The 7,094-nt window shown below is 56.2% G+C and overlaps 2 long non-coding RNA genes across 2 annotated transcripts; one reads left to right on the top strand and one right to left on the bottom strand.

The window, feature by feature from the left end:
- The first annotated feature begins 470 nt into the window (after positions 1–470).
- On the top strand, positions 471–1,798 carry LOC146423104 (uncharacterized). The gene is made up of 3 exons (XR_014847716.1): positions 471–568; positions 1,147–1,346; positions 1,744–1,798. It is a non-coding gene; the product is annotated as an uncharacterized LOC146423104 (long non-coding RNA).
- A 3,565-nt stretch (positions 1,799–5,363) lies between these two features.
- LOC146423103 (uncharacterized) lies at positions 5,364–7,094 on the bottom strand. Its single transcript, XR_014847717.1, has 4 exons — positions 7,055–7,094; positions 6,713–6,749; positions 6,097–6,132; positions 5,364–5,486 (listed from the first exon to the last, which is right to left on the bottom strand). It is a non-coding gene; the product is annotated as an uncharacterized LOC146423103 (long non-coding RNA).

The following is a 7,094-nucleotide window of genomic DNA, read 5'->3' as shown; positions in this document are numbered from 1 at the left end:
TGGAGATCCCAATCACCTTGCTGATCCCTCTGCCCATGACCCACTTGTTCTCTGCATTCCAGGTTTGTGTCTGGGGTCAGCTCTGGGGTGTCCTGCAGGGAAAGATCTAGGGGGGAAAGAGCAGCAGGAGATGGGAGGATCTGGCTGTGGGGGCTGCAGGAGGATGGATTGTGCTGCAGTGGGGATTGTCCCCACAGGGTCCCCAGCTGCCTTTGGCTCCCTGCCCAACCCCCTTGGCCCCAAGAGGCTCCTGAGCCCTTCCAGGGGCAGCTGCCCTGTGCAGGAAGCTGGACAGACAGCGGGCAAGGGAGCTGGATCTGTGCCCCAGGTGGGATGGACTCTGTGCCAGGGCTGGGCTGGTGGCCAGGGCTGGGGGCAGTGCCAAGCTGGGCTTTGGCCTGGGGGCTGTCGGGGAGGGGCCAGGGAGGAGTCCCAGCAGGGATAAAGGTGCTCCTGGCCTGCTGCAGCCTCAGCCAGCGCTGCCCAGGGTGAGAGGAAGATGAAGGTGGCTGTGCTCTGCGTGGCTCTGCTCTGCTCCATCCTGCTCTGCCCCCCAGCACAGGCCAAGGTGAGCCCCGATGTCATGGTGATCCCACACCCTTCCCTATTAAGCCTCCCATCCTACACTTTTGATCCCTTTAGAAATTTCCACCCCGGGATCTCCTCTTTGTCCTGTCCAGGTTCCACAAATGCCCTCTAGTGATCATTCCCAAGGCCTTTCCTTCCATCTCCCTCCTCAATCCTTTGCCTTTCTCCCTGGCCACTGCAGTGCTGTCTCCTCATACAACTCCTGGACTCACCACACACTCCTAAACCCTCCCCCTATCCTGTTAAATTGTCCCCACGTGTCCCCTTTTCTTCTGTCCCCACCAAGCCCCTCCCTTGCACTCCCATGTCCTACACTGCAATTCCTTTCTCCTCCCCTCAATCCCACACAGAGCCACTTCCACACCCCCATCCACATCCCTTTGGCTCCTGAATTTACCCCATTTCAGTGTCTTTGGGATGCCCCAGCAAAACCCCATCCTCCCTGGAGGCCCTGAATTGCCATCCCTTTGCCTCCAGCCCCACCCTGCTCCCTGCACCTGTGTCCCACACAGCCCCACAAGGGCCAAGCCACACCAACCCTTTGTTCTCCTTCCCCAGGCACTCCTGGAAGGAACTGAAAACGATCTCCGGGAGGTGAGTGGGGTGCTGGCATTGGAGGGCATCCCCCCTGGGAATGGGGGTGGCACTTCAGTCCCTCCATGCCTTGCTGGCACTGGGGACATCCCAGTGACCAGCCAGGTCTCGTGGTCTCTCTGCAGATTGATGGAGACAATGTCACCATCCTGAAGACGCCTCTGGTGAGTACCAGCAGTTCTGCTGGCCTCAGACCCTCCCCAAGCATGGCCACCACACTCCAGGCCATCCCAGTGTGCCCCAGCACAGCCCAGTGTGCCCCAGCACAGCCCAGTGCACCCCCACTGACACCCCAGACCCCCACAACTTTCCCCTTGCCCAGGACCCCATTGCATTCCCATCCCTGTCACCCCAGCACCCCCAGCATGGCCCAGGACACAGCCCCTGCCCCAGCTCTGCCCTTGGCCAGGACCCCACTGCTCCTGGGCAGGAGCACAGCAGCTCCTGCACCCCATTGCTGCCTGCAGACCCCTTCCCCAAGGACCCCCTTGCTTTCCCCTTTCCTCCCAGCCCAGCCCAGTGCCCCCAGGGTGTCTCTAGTGTGTCTTTCTTTCTCTCCAGCCCCCTGTGGCTGAAAAGCTGGTGCGTCCTTTGCGGCACAAGCGCGCTTATTTTCCTTTCCCATGGGTAAGTCAGCAGTGCCGTCAGAGGGAGGGGTGGGGACAAAGCCCTCTCCTGTCCCACTGGGCCCTGGTGAGTCACATTCTTGGCTCTGTGTTTTAGGGTTGCAGGTGTTGTGGGCATCCATGTTAAATCCAGTCCAGCGGCATCAGGAGATGATCATCCCTGAATGACTCCCCTGTTTCCCCTTTAGCCCAGGGACATTTATCCTGAATGATCCATAAACCTCTTCAGCAAAGCTAAACCCTGTGTCTGTGGGCTTGTGTCTGTGTGTCTGGATTTCTGCTGTCCTTACATTCCACTGGCCAGGGCTTTGCAGAAACCTTCTGTGGGAACTGTTATGATCCAATTATTAAGTTTCTTTGGAAATACCTCTGCCCAGGTTAAGGCACAAATGAGACCATATGCCAGTCAGTTGTATGGGCTTTATTTGATAGTAAATATGAGAGAGAGCGAGAGAGAGAGGAAAAGAGAGAAAAGGAGAAGTAGGAAAAGGGGGAGGGGACAGAAAAAGGGTGACTGAGACAGAATGAAGAAAATATCACCATCTGTGGATCCCAACGATGCTGTGTTGATTCTCTCCAGCTGCTCTTCTCAGTGGTGACCGTTCCCCTGAAAAGCACAGAATTCCATGGGTTAATTTACACTCAGGCCAGGTGGCAATGTCCAGGCATGTCCTCCCCGGGCAGGTGTCAGTCGCTCGCAGCAGACTCTGGGTCTGTTGGGTCACCTGCAGTCCTGTGGTGCAAGGCCTAGCACTATGGGGGGTCTTTGATGGATCGTGACTCCCCCTCAGCCTTCTCTCATGTGAATGTCCCGTGGATGTGGCCAGTTGCGTTGAGGGCTCCAGAGCTTGGGTGTTTATTGCCTCTGAGCAGAGGTTTCACAAACCTGGCTTCTCTGGGCTGTGAGAACACTGTGAGAATACCCCAATACTCAGCCAGAGATGATTCTCAGTGCAACTGGTGGCTTTGGCCTTTTCTGGATGCATGCCTTTCTTTCAGCCTGAGACGACTGAACAATAGCTTTCCTTTTATCGAATCTCAGCAGTTTGACTCTCAGTCCAAAGTCCCAGTCAGGTATCTTCAAGAGAGGGTTCTTTGATTGTAGCTTCTTTATACAGTTTTTGTTATAATGAGCAAAACTTCATATCGATGTTTGGGGCATTAACTATTTCAGTCTCTGACACCCCCCACCTTACTCCCTATGCCCACAGTGCTAGAGATGAGCCCCGAGCTCAGGAATTTCCAGACTGGGCTGTGTCCCATTTGTCACCCACCAGCACCCCAAGTCCCTCTCCCAGGGGATTCTGAGGCCAAGAGTCAGGGACTGCAGGATATGAAGCCCAGCTGGGGATTCCTTGATCAGAGCATGGACAGTGGAGTTGGGAATGGAGCTGCAGTTCTCAGCCTCTGGAGGCAGCTCCTGCCCAGGGGGAAGGACAGGAATCCCTCCAAGGAAGATCAGACAAAATCCCAGGGTTGTGCTCCAGACCCTTCCCCAGATCCATCCCCTTCTCTGGACAGGCAGCTGCTGAGGGACTCTGGGAACTGGAGAGCACTGGGAAACTGGGAAGTGAGATGTAAATGTGGGAAGAACAGGAGACACCCAGCTGGGAGCTGTCCCTGCCCATGGCAGGGGGTGTTGGTTTTGCTAGTGGGGGAGCCACAAAGATGGCTCCTGTGGGAAGCTTCTCGAAGCTTTAACCATGTCCAGCAGAGCCAATGTCTGATGGCTCTGAAGATGATGGACATACTGCCGGCCAAGCCTGGGCCAATTAGAGATGGTGGTAATGCAGCTGTGATAACACATTTCAGAAATAGTCAAAACAATGTGAGCACACACTTTTCAGCCGGAGAAAGAGGAGGAGGTGAGAACATGTGAGGGAAAACAACATGGAGACACCAAGGTCAGGGAGAAGGTGTGGGAGGAGGTGTTCCTGGCGCCGGAGCCAAGAGTCCCCTGCTGGCCCTGGTGAGGACCATGGGGAAGCAGCTGTGCCTCTGCAGCCCATGGGCTCCACGGGGGATGCAGAGATCCACCCGCAGCCCGTGGGGAGCTGCCCATGCTGGAGCCAGTGGATGCCTGGAGGAGGCTGTGATCCAGCAGGAGTCCCAGTGGAGAGAGAGGCTTTGCTCCCGAGATGGAACAGTCTGGCCTTGGAGGTCTGCACCCCGTGGACGAGGGACCAATGCCACAGCAGTTTTGGGAGAACTGTCTGTCCATGGGAGGAGGCTCACGGTGCAGCAGTGTGTGTGTGTGCTGCTGCTCGTGAGATGGACCCACACTGGAGGAGTTCACGGAGAATTGTCTCCCGTGGGACGGACCTCACTGAAATGCAGGGGAAGGACTCCTCTCCCTAAGCATCAGCAGAAGATTTTGCTGGTGGACTGACCAAACCCCAACACCCTGCCCAACCCTGCACTGTTGGTGGGAAGGAGGGAGGGGGATGAGTGGAGAAACAGTGTCTTTATGTGGTTTATATAAATTCTCATTATCCTGCAATGGCTTTGTTAGTAATAAATCACTTTGCAACTTCAAGATGGGCCTGCAGTGTTGGAAAACACCTTGGAGCGTTTTCTCCCTCTTCCTTATCCCAACTCATGAGCCCTGTGTGTGTTAACTTGTTTTCTCTCTTCTGCCCAGCTGTGGCAGGGCAGAACAATCAAACAGATGCAGTGGGTACCTTGGTGTTTGGCCAGGGTCCAAACCATGACATTCTGTCACACTGGAACCCTGCACCCCTGCTGGATGGGACACACTGCGGCTCCTGCCACAGCTGAGGAATTTCCACCACCTCTTGTTCACTACCCATATCAGCCAGTCCCTGCCGCCCCAGCCACAGGTCTGAAGTTTCCTGCTGCAGCCCATTCCACCATCCAGCCCGTTCTGCTATCACTGCGTGAGAGAGAGGCTCGACTGAACTCGCGCCACAGTGCCCCCTGCAGCTGCGGGGGAATCATCGCGCCTACCCTGCCCGGCCGGGAGCCCAACAGCGCCCCTGCCGGCTGAGACTGTAACTACACCTCAGGGGAGGGTGTGTGAAAGACCAGAGAATGCTGTTACTGGTTTTACTGGTTTGTTTGTTGTTGCTGCTGTTGCTGCTGCTTGTTTGCCATATTATAAATACAAGTAAAGAACTGTGATTCCTTTCCCCATATCTTTGCCTGACAGCCCCTTGATTTCAAAGTTATAATAATAATTTGGAGGGAAGTGGGCTCATATTCTCTATTCCAAGGGAGGTTCCCAGACAAGGCAGCCCCCTGCCTTTCAAACCTAGACAGGGATCCTTTAATGGGAGAGGGGGAAGCAGTGGGCACAGGAATGAGGGATTGACCCCATGGAAAGGACCTGGAGAAGTTGCTGACACTATGGGAGGGAGCCGGTGGAGTTCCTGAGGGACTGACCCCATGGAAAGGAGCTAGAGCAGTTTCTGACCCCATGGAAGGACCTGGAGCAGTTCCTAAAGGACTGACCCCAGAGAAAGGGAATCCTCTCCCTCAGGAGCAGCCAGAGGCAGAAACAAATCCCCCATTCCCAAACACGGACACAGAGCTCTGCTGAAGGGGTTTATTGATCATTCCAGGGAAATTCCCAGGGGATCAGGGGTGTCCTCCAGGGATGACAATCTCCTCCTGCCGCTGGAGGGGGACAGGACACAGCTGTCACCACCAGATCCAATCCTAAAAGACAGAGCCCAAAACATGATCCCAGAATATCCACTGGGACAGGAGAGGGGCCTTGTCCCCAGCCCTGTGTGACAGAAGGGCATTGGGACCTTGGCTAGAGCCAGGACAGGACTTGGCTCCTCAGATCCATGGGGTCCCCAGAGCTCCTCCCCCAGGATACCCCAAACCCTCCCAGAGCTCCTCCCAGCCCCCCCCAGTGACCTTGGGGTTCCCCAGAGCCCCCAGAGTGCAAGGAAAGCCTTGGGGGCAGCTCTGTGCAGCTGTCCAGGGACACAGATCAGGGACACCAACTCCATGTCCCTCTGCTGCCCACCCCAGAGAGCTCTGAGATCCACATAAAACCCCCCAGGACCCTTTGTGGGGCTGGAGATCCCCCGAGGTTTCTCACCAGACCATCCCAAGGGGCAGCCGGGTGATGCTGCCCTGGGTCATCCACAGGGAGCTGCGGGGAAATGTGGGGCTTGGGGCAAACTGGGAGACACTGGGACAGCCATGGGGGATACTGGAGTGTACTGGGAGTCACTGGGGTGCACACTGGGATGGCCCCGAGGGTGGTGGCCCTGCCAGGGCAGGGTCTGTGCCCAGCAGAACTCGGGGTACTCACCTCAGACCTCTTCACTGGATGAGCTGTGACTGCTCCCTGCAGAGAGACCCAGGGATGTCACCGGGGTGTCCCCAGTACCAGTAAGGGATGGGAGGGTTGGGGTGAAGGGGGAAACCTCAATGATGGTGAACTGGGGGGAATTGGGAACCCCAAGGGACTGGGCTGGGGGTGTTACAGGGCCTGGGATGTGGGGGATGAAGAGGAGGAGGAAGGAATTCCAGTCGGGCAGGACATGGGGTCTGAATTTAGGGATGTGGGCAGGAGAAAATGGGACAGGAGGAGAAAATGGAGGGGATTAGAAATAGGTTTGGGAATTGGGTGTCAAGGAAGGGGATTTGGGGTCATCTGTGTCATGGGAAATGGGAAAGGAGTGGGAGGAAAGAGGGGAGGAAATGGCCTGGGGTGTACTGGGGTGCACTGGGATTAATGGGAATGCAGTGAGATCCATGGGGATGGGGAATCCTCGGGAAGAACTGAGGTGCACTGGGATGGGTGGGAATACAATGAGAGGCCTCTCAGGGAAGCCCTGGGCTTCACTGGGGTGCACTGGGATGTCCTGGAGGGTTGTGGCCATGAGAGGGGAGAGTCCGGGCCAAGGAGAATTGCCAGTACCCACCTTGCGATTAATCATTCCCTGGCATAGGAAAACAGCCCTGGAAAGACACAGTGACAAATCACTGGGGTGTCCCCAGTCCCAGTAAGGGATGGAGAGGTCAAACTGGCCACCAGTTCCCATGCTGGCTGTGCCCCCAACTCCAGAACTTACCACGATGGTGGAACCCCTCCCCTATCCATGATGGTCAGGGGAAGGGGAGAAAGGGATGGTCAGGATTGGACCTTATGGGGCTGAGGGTGGACACAGGGGCCTCTAACGCGCCCAGCCCATGGCTGACCACGATCTAAGAAGGAAAATCCCAGGGAAGCCCAGAGATTTCAAACCAAGGGATTTTCTGCTCACCATGATTAGGCATTTCGGCGGTGGAGTTGGACTTCGAGGG

The sequence above is a fragment of the Lichenostomus cassidix genome, unplaced genomic scaffold, assembly GCF_008360975.1.
Source record: "Lichenostomus cassidix isolate B80296 unplaced genomic scaffold, HeHo_3.0 HiC_scaffold_34, whole genome shotgun sequence".
Classification (NCBI taxonomy): domain Eukaryota; kingdom Metazoa; phylum Chordata; class Aves; order Passeriformes; family Meliphagidae; genus Lichenostomus; species Lichenostomus cassidix.
This window is presented reverse-complemented; position numbering and strand designations above follow the sequence as displayed.